Source organism: Paralichthys olivaceus, chromosome 7, assembly GCF_024713975.1.
Source record: "Paralichthys olivaceus isolate ysfri-2021 chromosome 7, ASM2471397v2, whole genome shotgun sequence".
In the NCBI taxonomy this organism is placed as follows: Eukaryota; Metazoa; Chordata; class Actinopteri; order Pleuronectiformes; family Paralichthyidae; genus Paralichthys; species Paralichthys olivaceus.
This window is the reverse complement of record NC_091099.1, coordinates 16,365,921-16,372,581: the sequence shown is the minus strand read 5'-3', so window position 1 is coordinate 16,372,581 and position 6,661 is coordinate 16,365,921.

Here is a 6,661-nt window from a genome sequence, read left to right as displayed (position 1 = left end):
GAACAAAGCACAGAGGTCCAGGGTTTGCCAAAAGCATTTCTATGATGGGTTTTACTCATAGAGCAGTTACAATCAAGGCTGATCTGATTACTACAATCAAAATAATTACAGTTTTTTGGTTCTTTCTGTGGTTTGATTAGAAATTTTCTAATTCAAAATGAGGGCTGGCAGATGTGATACATTCTACATGATTTTATATGATGTTTTTTTCCCCCTAGTTTTTTATATAATATAGATTAAATCATTTCTATAATTGCTGGATTAATTGAAACTATAAATAATAGTTGTTTGCAGCTACTTTTCTGGTTTTTATATCACTAACTCTGCAGAGGAGATTGTGTTTTCGGTTGTGTTTGTTTTTCTGTTATTTTGCAAGATTGTACAAAAACCTCTGGACGGATTATCACAAAACTTGGTGGAAGGATCATTGTGAGTCAGGGAAAAACAATGAATGAATGTTTTATTCTTCGATGTCTGATACATAGGACATTTGTCTCCTCTTTTTCTCAGAGAATACTTAAAGGATCTTGTTGAAAAAAATCTTTATATTCATGAGTGCATGCCTTTGACCTCAGTTAATGCTCTACTCTTCTGTTTATTTTTGTCTTGTTTTGTACTCAGAGACATATGTAAAGCATCCCTGGGTCCCATGAAAGGCGCTATATAAATGCAAGCCATCATTATTATTATTAGTGTACATCTAAATACAAATCAGGATCTAGTGAATTTGAAAGTGGTTTCGTAAGGAGGCTGTTAGGCCTTGGTGAAGGTATATGCTCTCTGGGTGTCCTTCTAGTTTTAATTTGAAAATAGTGCAATTAATTTATTCATAGTTGAATTTTTATTATATAGATATTTACACTATTTAACATTAGCATTGTTGAAAGTAAAAGAGGAACAGGTGCTGACTGAGCAGGAATCATGGCAGTAAACTGCAGCAGAGAAGCTTTGAGGATGTTTCTGGTTATCTCTGAATGTAATAATAACTCACTGTTGCTGCTCTGTCTTGTCTGAACTGTCACTGTCTCATTTTCGCTTCTCCACTTTCTCATGCTGCCATTTTGAGCACTTGACTGTAGTCTGCGCAGTGGCCATGAGGGGGTGGAGCCACTGCAGCAATTTAACGCAGATACACCCTCTTGACCAATCACGAGTCAGTCTCTCCTGTCAATCATCGCATTTCATCCCGTTTTTATTTCATTAAATAACAAGGTAACACCAAATGTACTGGAAAAACTCACATTTGAATTTTTTTCAAATGTATTTATTTGTTTATGTATTTCCTTCATTGGCCAAACAAAACAATTCCAATGCAAACACATTAAACACAACGTATTGAATGAAAAGGAGCAGAAAGAAGGATAAACTCACACAACCCAGCCCTCTTTCACAAGACATTCATGAACAAAGCAAATCATTTGATAAAAAATACATTAAAAATAATGCACATTCCTCTATCAGTTCCCAAGTTACAAAAAATGTTATATCATTCAAAGCTCACAAAATGATTTACCTGATACAAAAATGAAACAGAACAAAACATAATTCACACATTTCATAGTATTTCCTCAACATACTGGTTGTATTTCTTTTCTTTTTTTGTAATATAATGTTTAAGATTCTTTGGTTTCTTTGTTGAGTTTGTTCCATAAACTGATTTATTTCACATTAATGCACCTGTCCATTCATTTGGTTCTGAATCTCGTTTTTTAAAAGATCTCTGTTCCTTTTAAGTTGTAATGGCTTTTTCCTTTTCTGGATGCCTGTAGGCAAAGTTTTCTTATCATTAAACATAATTTGCAGGATACTGTAATCAACTCAAATCAATCAATCAATCAAATTTATTTATATAGCACGGTATCACAAAAAACAGTGTTCTGCACAAAAGTCCAAACTAGTTCCTGAAATATCAAAAACTTTAATTGAATGATTAATGGGTTTGATGGATTTCTATATCGACTACTACTGATAATAATTATGGCTCTTTTGTAAAATGAAATCTGAATGTGTGTTTTGCGAGCAATTGCCCAAACTTTAACACGGTCAGAAATAAAAAAAATCATCAGTGTGACAGTAACTACCTAAAATGACTGAAACCATCTTTGAGAAAAGGTTATTTGACGAACACTTTGACTTTTTAGTTTGGCTCAAATTCCATCTGCAAGCATGGAGCCAGGGTTTTTTAGCCTTACCTTTACTACACCCAACCACCAGGTGGCGATCAAGACGACTATCAATTGCATCAGTGTGTTTTGTCCAAAATCATTAACAAATATTAAATTAAATATTAAATCTAAGTTTATAAAACAATAAAAACATATTTAATCATTGATTTCATGATCAAGTGTGAGTAAAGTTAGACCTGGTATTCAATATATTTGGGTTAATGTGTTAATTTCAGCTTCCAAACATCAAGTTAATTTGATGTCCTCAAAGTCAGTGTAATATAAATCAACATATGGCCAATTGCACATCATTCAGCTGCCCACCATCACAGAACACTCATTAGTCTTGCATGGCGTGGAGTCATTCAGTGAGCAGTGATTGCAGCATGGCAGCGAAAGGTCAAAAACAGGCTCTATTCCCAGCACGGAGAAGATAAGACATTATGTTTGGCCTCATTTAGAAAGAAGAAGTACAGAACAGTGGGGAACGCAGAGGGATCAGCAAACTTAGTGAGAGACGCTTATCGAGAGTGGAGCCACTGCAGGTCAACATTTAAAAAAAGAGGATTGTGTGCAGTCGCATCACTACTCAACAACTAGTCACGGCTGTTATGTACACACAGGAAGACAATCATTTACACAAGCACAAAACTACACAGGCATATAGTGTAGCCAGAAAACAACAACCTCCCCACAACCCATGCTTATCTCAGCACACCCAGGCTTTCTCTGCTTGGCATTCACTCCCTCTTTTTCTCTCATACACACACACACATGCCTATCTTTTATCCCAAAATTCATGGGGGCAAATCTCTCTCATCCTCTCCCAACCATTCTTTCTACTCAATTCTTGCAGGCACCATTTCCTCTTCTGTCCCAGCGCTGCCTCTGAAATCTCCTTGTTTTTCTGGCAAACACTGACCGATTCACTGTCACAGCCCCACTCTGTATCCCTCCTTTTTCAATGGCCTTTTTTTGTCCTAAAATAATCTAGTTCAATTGAGGAAGCCTCAAGCGGATGTGACTATTCTTTTGGCATTCGCCAAAACCTGGAAAGACAGGCTCAGAAGGCCTCCCGTGGCAAAAGTTTGCTGGGTTAAAGCTTGGACAGATGTGGTGAAACGAATCCAGAATCCTGTCTGTGGGTGACACTGTTATTTATGTCTGTGTCATTGGTCAACATCGTGTGGTGGGAAAGTTATCAGGACAGAAAAAAATAAGAAATTTGAGGCATGATCCAAATGAATTCTTTATTTTGCTCTTATATCTTTATGCACAGCACCAGGCTTAGTGTGGGTTGTGGTCCAGAGGCACAGTGAGAGATTAGTGACATCATGAATCATCTCTCAGAGAATTTTGGTTTATTTTGTACAACAGGAAGTTCAGAGAGCAAAACTCAAACTCCATAATATGAGAGAAGTGGTTATTTCTCACATACGATATTTATATTAATTATATATTTACTTTCAAATGTGTCAATGTCAAACAATTCATTGAAGAGGCTAATGTTGGGCTGTACTGCCCCGTGATGGTCAGTTGAGGTACTACAACTAAAGTCCAATGGGGTTTGTTAATGAGATTTGGGGAAGTTTAAAAAAAAAACGTATTATATATATTTGTATTCAACTTTTAACATATATTTGTATTAAACGTTTAACATCAAATTTAGTGAGTTAGATAAAAAAAAATGTTGAAACTGCTCATCATTTGTAAATTCCTTTAGGTTTATTATACATCGGTATGATAGCACCATCTCCTGGTACATGAGATAACAATCTGCTTCTAAATGTTTAGAAAAAGCTACATCAAGAACATAAAGACAGTGTGTAGGCCAACAGTGAAACACATGAGCTGAAACTATTTATCGAATAATGTTTTTTTTAGTTACTTTAACAGCATTTATTAGCAGTTAGGGCATGGGGGGGGGGGGGGGTGCTCTTCGGTTGCAAACGATAAGGCATAACTACACTTACACTATACCGCCCACTGTATAGTGAGAATGTTTAGTAAAAAAGTTTATACCCTCTTTATTTTAATTTATTTTATCCCACGGCGCACTGTAAAAAGTAGTGTCCAATCGATAACCTAGCAATATAGACTATCATGCATTGCACTCCAGTTCAGTGTTAAAGAAACATTTAAAATTGATTATGGGATTTTCCACCTGCTAGTGTTGCGGTTCGTCATAATCCTGGGATATTGAAGTAATTACATGCAGAGAAAATGCCTGGATAGTGACTGAAAGTGTTGTTTTTCTTTCGCAGATAAGCTCACTAAAGTCCCTATACTTTCATCAAAACATTGGTTAACTACATTTCAGATATTTTGGGACTTCTGATGTGTCGGGGACTTTGATTTCTCTGTTTGGTTTTATATCTTTGTTTGCACTGTTAGTTAATTTGTCAGATGCTTAAAGCAAGTAAAGCAAGTCAACTTAGACTTGTCAGTGTTTGTAGTCAAAGATACAGTGTGTAGAATGTTGTGATATCTAGTGGTGAAATTGCATGTTGCAGCTGAACACCCCTCACCTCACCCTCTCCTTCCAAACATGAAAGAGAACCTGTGGTACCTTCAGTTGTCATAAAAACTCAAAAGATGTTTAGTTTGTCTAATCTGGACTAATGTAAAAAACATGGCGGCCTCCGTGGAGAGGGTCCCCTTGATGTAAATATAAAGTATTTAAATATAAAGAACCTTTTCTGGGGTAAAGAAAACTACAATTCATACAATTTAGATGAAATGAACTAGTGAAAACATCATGAGGATTATTCTAAATTAAATTTCTGCCAATAGATCCCTTTCACCTAAATCTTACACACTGGACCTTTAAGCCAGAGACAGGGCAGGGATCAGTGTGAAGGTAATATTCTTCAAATTTACACTCTCTCACCACATTAGTTTGCTACACAGGTTCATTTAATTTGCAGTCAGCCACACCCTAACTATTAACATCCCAGTTTGTTTATTTGGAATCTGTTCCTATGCTTTTACCCTTACGATGTTTAGATGAATTGCACATAGTTTAACACTCTAAGGTTACACAGGGAATCGTTTGCAATATTAATCGTTTGTTTTTTTGTCTTTGAGTTACCGTGGTTGTTGGGGAAGGTCCCTTCAAGAGATGTGGTTGAGGGCTGAGGACTCTTAAATCCTGGAGCCAGCTCATCAGGCCGCACCATGTGGTGGGGGTCTCTCTCACTTCCTGTCTTTGTCTGCCTTCCCGCCTTTTGTCATCACCTGCTCCACCTTGAAGTAGTCTCACCTGTTTTAGTTTCATCTTGTGTATTTGGTCTGAGTTTCTTCCCAGTTTGTCTCATCAATTCTATGAGTTTTCTTGTGTTTTTTTATTCATTATTATTCCTTGTGTGTGTGACCAAGATACTTTTTTTTTTACCTTGCTTTTTTACCTCTGTGTTTAGGATACACCTGATTTGACTGCCTACCTTTAAATTAAACCTGTATGTCATGTTAAAGACTGTTATTTTGGGACTTTCCTCAAGTGGTGTCTGCATTTTGGTTGTCTACTTCTTCACTTTAGTTTTTGCTTTTTTTCTATTTCTGCAGTTTAATGCTACCCCAGCCACATATTCACTGCACATATATTCATTTCTGTGTCAGTTTGTGTAATTTTATTTCAGTGTAATATCCACACCTCGTCATATCAAACAATCTGAGTTAATGTCCCAACTTGAAGCTCTGTCATGTACGTTATTGGGTTTCCTTCACAAGATGGTAGGAGCCCAGACTCTCCTCTCTCTCAAATCCAGCAACAGTCAGAGGTGCTCCTGTGGACTTGCTGAAAGGTTTAAACAAACAGTAACATACATTAGGTCACATTAAATTGATCAATGTCATGCATTTTTTAATGTATTTTTCATTTCTCTAGTGCAGAGAAAAAAGTGTCCAGATGTTTCACCCTTACCAAAGACCAGTTTTATACTTTTTTGTTTATATGCAACTCAAAATAGAAATTATTACTTTTTCTTTAGGTTCTTGACCCCAGCACCGAAGTATATGAAGTATACACCGAAGTATATTACTGTATATGAATCCCATATACAGTAAATGAGGGTGTCAGAATATAATCAATATAATAATAGTGAGTCCAACACCTATCATATTATTTTGTACATTTGCAAAACACTGTTAGTGTGCTATTAGGTAATGTCCCAAAATAAATCTAGGAAATAGATTTTTAATTTGACAATCTGTATGCTGCTGTTTATTTTACGATGCTGTAGGTGAGCATAATTTCTCTTTAATACAGGTGCAGTAAAAACATGTACTGCTTAATGGTACTTAATAAATATAATTTAGAAAAATATTATTCCACTGGCATGACATTTAAATTGTTAATAAATGTGTCCATAAATATTTCAGGATTAGAATTTTTGTTTCAGGAATAAATTAAATCTATGAAACAACTATTCAACAAACATATATTTTGGTTCTGACTCCAGTGATGTCATGAGTCTAGTGCCTCCATGCACTCAGTG